This window comes from Hemibagrus wyckioides, linkage group LG11, assembly GCF_019097595.1.
Source record: "Hemibagrus wyckioides isolate EC202008001 linkage group LG11, SWU_Hwy_1.0, whole genome shotgun sequence".
In the NCBI taxonomy this organism is placed as follows: Eukaryota; Metazoa; Chordata; class Actinopteri; order Siluriformes; family Bagridae; genus Hemibagrus; species Hemibagrus wyckioides.
The window spans coordinates 3522014-3531674 of NC_080720.1; positions in this window are offsets into that span (position 1 = coordinate 3522014).

Genomic DNA, 9661 nt, shown 5'->3' on the forward strand with positions numbered 1-9661 from the left:
AAGAAAGTGATTTAAAGTATTAATCAGTGTGACATGTATTAATTTCAGATTATAGACTGGAGTGTGTGTGTGTGTGTGTGTTTGTAATTACAACATCAACACAACATCATGGGGACCAAAATCTTTATGGGGACAAAAATCCACGTCCCCGGAAGGGTGAAGCATTAAAACGTGTTGGGGAGGCTGTGAATAGGTGCCTCACGTTTTTTTAGCTTTGGCCCATAAGTCATGGCCTGGACAAGTTGTGTGTGTGTGTGTGTGTGTGAATGGTTTGCTCTATGTCGCCCCCTGTAGTCTGGAACCGGATTTTTCTGGGGGCGGAGCTTAGCTGACCTTCACACACACTGCAAGTCTAATTTATGCAAATTAAGGTACTGCTTACTTTGTAGAGGTAAGTGCGTAATCTGCACATGCGCACATCTGTGGGTAATCTGCACATGCGCAGTAGCTTTACTGCCACTTAAATGTCGTATTAGCTATAAATCAAAGAGGTAAGACTATATGTTTAAAATTTTGTTAAATTTTTCATTAATTTTGCTATTTGCTTATAAGTTAAAATAAACAGAACATGTAGAGAGCCTAGTTAAACTGGTAGATAGCTAGCTTGTTAGCATAACATGATGAGAGATTCTACAGCTTCTTCATGACCAAACATAACCGAAGGTAAGTTGTTGGGTTTTGTACTTAATAACTATAATTTTGTAAAAAACTATATACTATATATTTTAAAACTATAATTTATTTAAAACTATAAATTATTTGCGTGTTTCAAAACGTTATATATAATTAATCGCAATGGTAAAGTGGTTAAATGGATTGTTATGCTAGCGGACTTTAATAGCCAGCTGAGCTCACGCACACCTTCTCAATCAAGCACATTAGAAAGTTCGATAAGTTAATAAAACAACTCCGATAGTTGAAATGTGAATGTTTAGTGGTGTTTATAGTTTAATCTAACTAGCTTCACCACGCAGTCGGATAGTTAGTTGATAAAAATAAATTGCAGTTTTCCAAAGAAACTTAGCTTAACTCTTTAATGTTCTGTGCAGACTTTGGTAGTCCACATTTTGAGTCACTATATTTCATTAACATTTTTTTTTTTTTTTAACTTAACCCAAGCTTATTGGGCAACCGTTTGGTAGAGGTCTATATTTAAATAATTATGGGGTCTGTTAAAAAAAAGTTATATATTGTTGTTATTAGCCTGGCCAAACACAGCTCATTAGTTGGAGATATTAATGTTTTTATTATTAATCTTGGTGTGGAGCGACTCAATGCTGTAACTGTCACACGCTCCTTTTAATGTGCTGCACTTCAGCTGAGCGGTGATCTGATCTGTCTGAACAACGCTCTTTGTTACACTTAGGAACATGTTTTCGGTATGTTCATCAGAAACAGAAAATCTTAAAAAATCACACATTAACATTTTTCTTGTAGAATTAAAATGCCACGAAGGATCAGCCCTCTCACAGATGCTATTTATTATGTAACTACCAAGAGTGACAAGACATCTAAGCTAGAGGTGAAGTACATCAGTTCAGCGAAAGGTAAGAAACGTACACACATGCTATTTTTGTTTTAAAAATCTGAATCACAGAGAGATTTCACAAAATCATGAAAACCCAATGAGTCCAATGAGTATTAAAATCACTATTGTGTTTTACAATGCCTGAGTAAATAGTTGATCACTGTATTTTCTTTAACAGGCCATGGTCTCTTCACTCTAGCTTCACTCTAACTGGCTGAGTACAGAGGAGAAATGATTGATTTCACTGAGTCTCAGAGAAGAAGAAGAATTTACCATGATGCATGTGGTGTATTTATGTTTGACTTCCGGTGGAAGGGAAAAACATGGTGGTAAGCTGATAATTTAATTCAGTTTGTACCATGGTTGATAGTTGGACATGTTTGTTGTTGTACATGATAGTTGGACATTACCTCTACAGCAACTGTCCACTTAATTCAGGCGCTGAACATTTTGTCTTTTCTGTTACCCTTCTGCTATGTGTATTAAGTATTGATGCGGCAAAAGAAGCTGGATCTTTTGGTAGGCTTGTTAATGATGACCACAAGCACCCAAATTGCAGAATGAAGAAGATTGAAGTGGATGGGAGGCCACATCTTTGTCTTTTTGCTTTAAAAGACAAAGATTATGATTATGGAGGAATGGACTGGCCTTGGCGTAGCAAGGGTATCTTTTTCTCAGTCTTCCATAATATTCAATATATAACCTGGACGTCATAATTACTTAATTCCTATTGTGAAATAAATAACATTTCTTGTAATGAACATTTGAAGTGTTCAAACACGGTCCTTTATTTTGAATTTTGTCTGTTTATAGTTTCTATACACAGTCCCCACAAAGTAGGTTTTAGTTAGTTGTGTGTGAGAGTCTTGAGATAGTTGAAAGGATATGTTTACTTGGAACAGTGTCCCCTCAGGTCCCCTGAAAGTTAAAGGCCGTGATGTGTTAAAGCTATTTACTGCCATATTTAAGGATTAACTAGAGAACAGTGTGTATGAGTAGCTGAATGCATTGTAATTCTAACTCTTCCCAAATATTCATATATTCTATATCTAACTTTAAAATCAAAAATATATTTTTCCATAGCAAAACAAATATCTTTTTTTCTGGGAAGGGACAGCATGTTTGCTTGTGTAACCTAGTCTTCTTTTGGGTTGCACTAAATTTTATCCAAATATGCAATAAATTCGCAGGTTATGGAGGACAACCCTGCTGAGAACAATGACCAAGAGAAACAGCAGCCATCACAGTCTACATCTCTTCTGGATCAGAATACTGCTTCTAGTGCATCAGCGACTGAACAGGTACATCTCCTCAATCATAGTAGTACTGTTTGTTAGAGCATTCTCTTTCTTTGTTGTACTTTACCACCTGCTTACTGTCTCAAAGAACACTAAGCATGATTTAAATCCATCTTCAGTGTACATAACAACAAAAGTAGAGTAGAAAGCTATTACTGGAGTGACACTTGAAGTGTCCAAACCATGCCCTTTATTTGTAATTTTGCCAGTTTATAGTTTCTATACGGAGTCCCCACAAAGCAGGTTGTAGTGTGTTTTGTGTGTGTGATCGTCTTGGTATGGGGGAAGGGATATTTGTAGTCTCAATAGTGTCCCCACAAATCACCTGAACTGTGTTAAAGGTTCCCTGAAAGTATGGTTTGGCCATGATGTGTTAAAGCTATTTACCGCCATATTTAAGAATTAACTACAAAACAATTCATATATTTGTATTTGTCTATAAATGCATCTTAATTATTAGAGTTTTTTCAGTATATTCTATATCTAACCCCAAATTAATAAAGTTTATTTCTATAGTGAAACGAACATTTTTCTTGCAATGGACAGCCTATTTGTTTTGTATTACATATTTCTCTTTTGGGTTGCACAAGATTTTCCAATATCTTGTTTTAGCAGTCTTCAGCAGAAGACAGTGATGAACAAGATATGTGCATACCAAGGTTAAGGAGGACCAAAAGTGTCTTTGTAAGTTTTTCATGTTGAATTGGTACACAGCATATAATGTAAATGATTATACTTGCATCAATTTATATTATTAAATAAAGTTAAATATATTATAGTTAAATCATGTTTTGTAGTTCATAACAGAGCATGTATCAGAATCTTCCACAGCATAGGATTTGTCAATAATGACTAGGACATTATAAATCTACACTTCTTTTCAAAATTATAGTACCGGAGAAAGGTGCAAATATTTAGGAATTAATAGAGGGGCAGATGTTGGCAATACAACACTATGCAGGTTCAACTGAAAATGACTTTTCATTCTCATTGTAAATGTAGCACTAATTCTTCGTAATTAACTAAATTCTCATTCATTTTTAGATGAAAGACTTTATTCCTGATGCTTGAGGTGAGCTTTTTGATTCTACTCCAGACAGTGGAGAAGAATATGTCCCAGACTCCAAAGATGACAGTGATGACAGTAGTTCAGAGAGTAGCATGATCATTAAACCTTTAAATTTGTTTCGGGCAGACACAGATCCTGTTCTTCCCAGCAGTTCTGTCCCTGATAGCACCACCCCAAATGTCATGGACAAAAGCAGTCATGAGACCATGGAGCTAACTGAACATTTTGTAAACAGTGATGTAGCTTGCAGCAGTCCAGCGAATGTTCAGAAAAAAGCCAGAGTAGTTGTAAATTCAGTCAAAAGAAAACATGATGGTGGTAGGGTATACAACAAGAAACACTACTGCCTATTTTGCTTCAAAACTTATAACAAAATGGCAAGACACTTGGAATATGTGCATTCCACTGAAAAAGAAGTGGCTGAAGCATGCCAGTTTCCAAAGGGTTCTATGCAAAGAAAAATGTTTTTATATATCCGACACAGAGGCAACTATGTACACAATGCAGCTGTAATGAAGTCAGGCAAAGGAGAACTGGTTCCATACAGACAACCACAAAATCAAACAGAAGGCACTGAATTTATGCATTGTGCATATTGTCAAGGGCTGTTTACCTGGAAAGTTCTCTGGAGGCATATGAAAAGCTGTAGATTGAGCACTGAAGATAACATCATAAGACCTGGAAAATATCGTGTCCAAGCTCTCTGTTCATATACACAACCTGTACCTTCAAACATAAGCAAATCATTATGGAAGACAATAAGCCACATGAACCTAGATGAAATCACAGTTGCTGTCAAAAATGACAGCTGCATCATTCAGTTGGGAGAACACTTGCTAAACAAAGGTGGATTATCTGCTAAGAATGAGGCATATGTCCAACAGTTGTGAGAACTAGGAAGGTTACTGGTCAGTGGCAGCAAAGTTGCATCTTTGAAAACAATGGAAGATTTCCTAGATCCACAGAACTATATGAAGACAGTTAAAGCTGTTAGACATGCATGTGGATATGATTATGAAATCAACACGTGCAGAACACCTTCTCTTGCCAAAAAACTTGGAATAAGCCTAATGAAGCTTAGTAAGCTTGCAAAAGCTACAGCTTTGATTAACAAAGACCTTGACTTGGCACAGAAAGTCACTGGCTTTCAAGATGTGCATAAGGAACGGTGGTGTGATTTGATCTCTGCAAGGGCTGCATGAAATATAGAAGAATTAAAGTGGAATGCACCTACAGTGTTGCTCTTTACAAAGGATATGCAAAAGCTTCACACCTTGCTTGACAAAACACAAGATGAATGTGTCGAGCAGTTATCAGTGCCTTCTACAAAATACTGGTCCGAACTTGCCAAAACCATTTTAACTCAAATCACCCTGTTCAACCGCCGCAGAGAGGGAGAGGTATCGAGCATGCCTGTATCTGCATTTTTAACCAGGGACACCAATGATCCACATGCTGATGTAGACTGGACATTATCTGAGGTTGAGAAGAAACTGTGCAGACATTTCTCAAGAAATGTCATCAGGGGAAAAAGAGGACGCCCAGTTCCTGTTCAACTGACACCAAAAATGCTGGGTGCATTGGAGTTACTCATAAAGAACAGGGAGACTTGTGGGGTGCTAAAGGAAAATGTTTATCTTTTTGCTCGGCCAACAGCAATGTCACATTACAGAGGCTCAGACTGCATCCGCAACTTTGCCAAGCGTTGTGGTGCAGATAGTCCATATGCACTTACATCCACAAAATTACGAAAACAGGCAGCAACTCTTTCTACAGTTCTAAACTTGAGGGACACAGACTTGGATCAGTTAGCAAACTTTTTTGGACATGATATCCGAATTCATCGGGAATACTATCGCCTTCCTGAAAAGACCCTACAGCTTGCAAAAGTCAGCAAAGTTCTTATGGCGTTAGAACAAGGAAGTGTTGGGCAGTTTAAGGGCAAGAATTTGGATGAGATCACCATTGACCCGAATGGTATATAAAATACATTTTTTCATTTTATTTTTGTTTTTTTGCTTATCTACAGTCATGGCTTTCTATTTTTTAGGTACAGTACTGTGCAAAGGGCTTAGACAGATGTGAAGAAATGCTCTAAAGTAAGGATGCTTTCAACAAATTATATTTTAATTGCTTGTTTATGAATTTACTAAGTGAGAGAACAGAAGAAAAATCTAAATCAAATCAGTATTTGGTGTGAACACCCTTGGCTTCAAACCAGCACTGTTGGACAAATTCAGGGATTTTGTAGGATCAGAGTCAGGTGTATGATTAACCAGTTACACCAAGCCGGTGCTAATGATCATCAGTTTCATATGTAGGTTTCATATGAAACAAAGTCATTAACTGAAACAAAAAAAGCTGCGTAGGAGATTAAACGTGGGTGAGGGACAGACAAACTCTGCTACCAAGGTGAGGCTGTGGAAGACAGTTTCATGTCACAGGTCATACAGTAACAAGACACAAGGTAGTTATACTGCATCAGCATGTTCTCTCCCAGACAAATAGTTCAGAGCAGACAGGGGTTTCAAGATGTGATGTTCAAGATATTTTGAAGAAGCACAAACAAACAGCCTATGTTGAGGACCATAGATGCAGTGGTCGGCCAAGGAAAATTAATGCAGCAGATGAAATTCTACAAGACATGCTCACTTCCGTTTGACATCAGAAGATGACCAGCAGTGCCATCAGCAAAGAACTGGCAGCAAAGAACATTTCTGCAAATGGAGTTGGAGATTTGGTCAGGATTAATGGTGTCATCAATGCTGAGAAATACAGGCAGATACTTATCCATCATGCAATACCATCATGACCAAATGTATTCTGCAGTGGGACAACAACCCCACAAACATACAGCCAACGTCATTAGGAACTATCTTCCAAGTAGAGAAGAACAAGGAGTCCTGGAAGTGATGGTTTTGGCCCCCAGAGAGCCCTGATTGAGTCTGTCAGGGATTACATGAAAAGACAGAAGGATATGAGGCGGCCAACATCCACAGAAGATCTGTGTTTAGTTCTCCAATCTGTTTGGAACAACCTACCTGCCGAGTTCCTTCAAAAAACTGTAGTCACACCAAAAAGGGTGGTCACTCCAAATATTGATTTAATTTGGATTTCTCTTCTGTTTATTTACTTTCCATTTTGTTAAGTGATAAAAAATAAACTATTAGCAGTTTTATTTTTGAAAGCATTCTTACTCTACAGCATTTTCCCCACACCTGCCTAAAATTTTTGCACAGTATTGTATTTCGTTAATATGAGACACATGAAACAAAGTGGCTGTGGTGTAAAGTCTGACAAACGTACCACTTTACTTTTTGCAGAGGAGATGGAGTTAAACAGTGATGAAATAATGAGTGAGGAAGGTGAGAAATGTGAAGAACATGAAGGTAAGGATTTTTTTAAATAATAACAAGCATAATTATTGTTACACAATATTTTTTTTTATCGTAATAGAATACGAAAATATAGTATGCTTTAAAAAAGTATTTAAATATGGTTAAAATTTTACATGGAGTTGCCACTAAAATTTTCCACAGACACTCAAGCCATCTGCTAGAGGGTGCCACCAATGGACACTGAAATTGTGCCCACCATGAAGATGAAGAATTCTCTTCAAAGGTCTTCTAAAGGTGAGTGTGGTAATAAATCTGATTATCTCATTATATCTGATGTATTTTTCTTACATTTTACAGAGCTCAGGCTGGGTAGGTGGTTATAATCAGCAATATTATGTTTTGACCATGATATTGACCATGACCATGTTATTTGACCAAACAATAACCATGTTATTTTCAGTTAAAATTATAGTGGTTGGGCCGATAACCTTCATAGGTTGATATACAGAATAGGCAGACAGATGGTTAGGAGCACCATACTAGTCCTGTGTAGGACCCTGTCAGCAAGAAAATGTGATTCACTACACAAATTCACCACCAGTAGCCTGACTGTCGGCATTTTTGATGAATGCACTGGATTCAAATAGTATCTTCTTTTCAGTGAACATAAATTTCAGAATTGTGTAGTTTGCTGGCACTTTTTTTGATCCTGTGTTTTGGTAGAAATTTCCAACATGAGCACTGAAGATTTTTCATTCTTAAGACTCAGAATTTCAGCATGTCAACTCTAGTCCACTGGAAAAAAAAAACACCCAGTACAAGGCCACTCGTCAGTAAGTTAACAGAACCCTAACTGTGTAAGGATGCAAGGCCAACAAATTTGTAGTGGTTATGGACCATAAATTAGAATGCAGCACAGTATTGAATCGCATGTCCATGTATTTCCTGAGCAGTTGCTAGACAATAATTGATGTCAGATATAATGTTGTGTGTTTGCTGTGTACCTAATGTTAATTATTTCATTTAGGTGAAACATCTACTCTGAAAAAGAGGAAGGCTTGGGAAGTAAACGAGGTCACAGCAGTGGAGAGACATATGAAGACCTTCATCATGTCATGCCGTGTCCCAGGGAAGTTGGCCTGTCAAAACTGCATTACAGCTGAGCCTTTAGCTCTTAAAGATAGAGACTGGCAAAGTATCAAATTCTGTGTCTACAATCTCATTGTAGCTTATAAGAGGGATCTAAACAAGAATGATTAGATAAGACTGATAATGGCACTTTGGTACTTTACTAGTTCTGTTTTAATAATTTACGTTCCATCTCTAGGCTGTTGCTTTGTAATGAACCAGTCAGCATTTATTTCATAATAAACTAATCAGGAACAGATCAAGTATTTCAATATTCATAAGAACCCTTACCTACACCTTGATACTGCATGCAATCAAATTTATTTTGGCCACCTCCTTCCATTTTTTTGCCACTGCCTTCTGTTTTTTGGCAATAAAAGCTCCAGTGTGCTACCCATTTACTTGTTTAGATTAGCTAGTTTGGCATATGTTGTTAAATTGTTAGCTGCCACTTTTTAGCCTAGTCAGTTTAGGTGGATTAATAAAGGCCATCTTTGTTTTGAAAAAATCCTTTCATTTGTGTATACTAAATAATGTGCAGTATGCAAGGTGTGAGGTGATTGTAAGGGTCACACTTCATCAGCACACTGTTGGTATTTTGGTTGCTGAAAGTTTTATTATTGATCTTAATACTTGAATGCAATTTGTTTTTCATTAGTTAATTATGAATTAAATGCTCGTCAGGCTAAGCCAGTTATAGAATGTTCACAGTGTTCATTATAGTATGTTATAGAGCATACTCATTTACTTTGGATGTTAATGAAAGTGCAAATAAGAGTTGTGCTTAACAGCTTTGTGTTACTCTAAATGAGACAAAGTTCATTCTTAGTACATGTGAGCTTAGTAGTGGTGAAATGTATTGAGAATTTCTGCTGACTTTGACAGTAAAGAAGCTCAAGACTCAAGTTGTCTGTAATGTTAAATAAACAGGGCTTTTTCCTGACAAGGGCTTTTTTGACTGAATGTTTTCACTTAAGCAAAGAGTTCCAGACCAATATGCAAGTAGCTCAAGCAGCTGAAATAGAGGATGCATCTGTCATTTTTAACTTGCCAAAATGACTGGGAAGAATTTTGTTATTCCTGTCTTGGACACATCACTAAGGTTCAGTACCTCATGCATGTGTCCCTTCTGTTCCTCAGAAATCTCTGGAGCAGGAAAGGGGTGAAATCTGTAATAGCCCTGGTACCTCCTTCCATAAAAGGTTCCTTGGTATCTAAAGGTGTTCATCTGATGAAAAAGGGACGCTCCAGAAAAATTGAGAGTCTGTAATCTATTTTGTGTTGATGACACATATTTGCG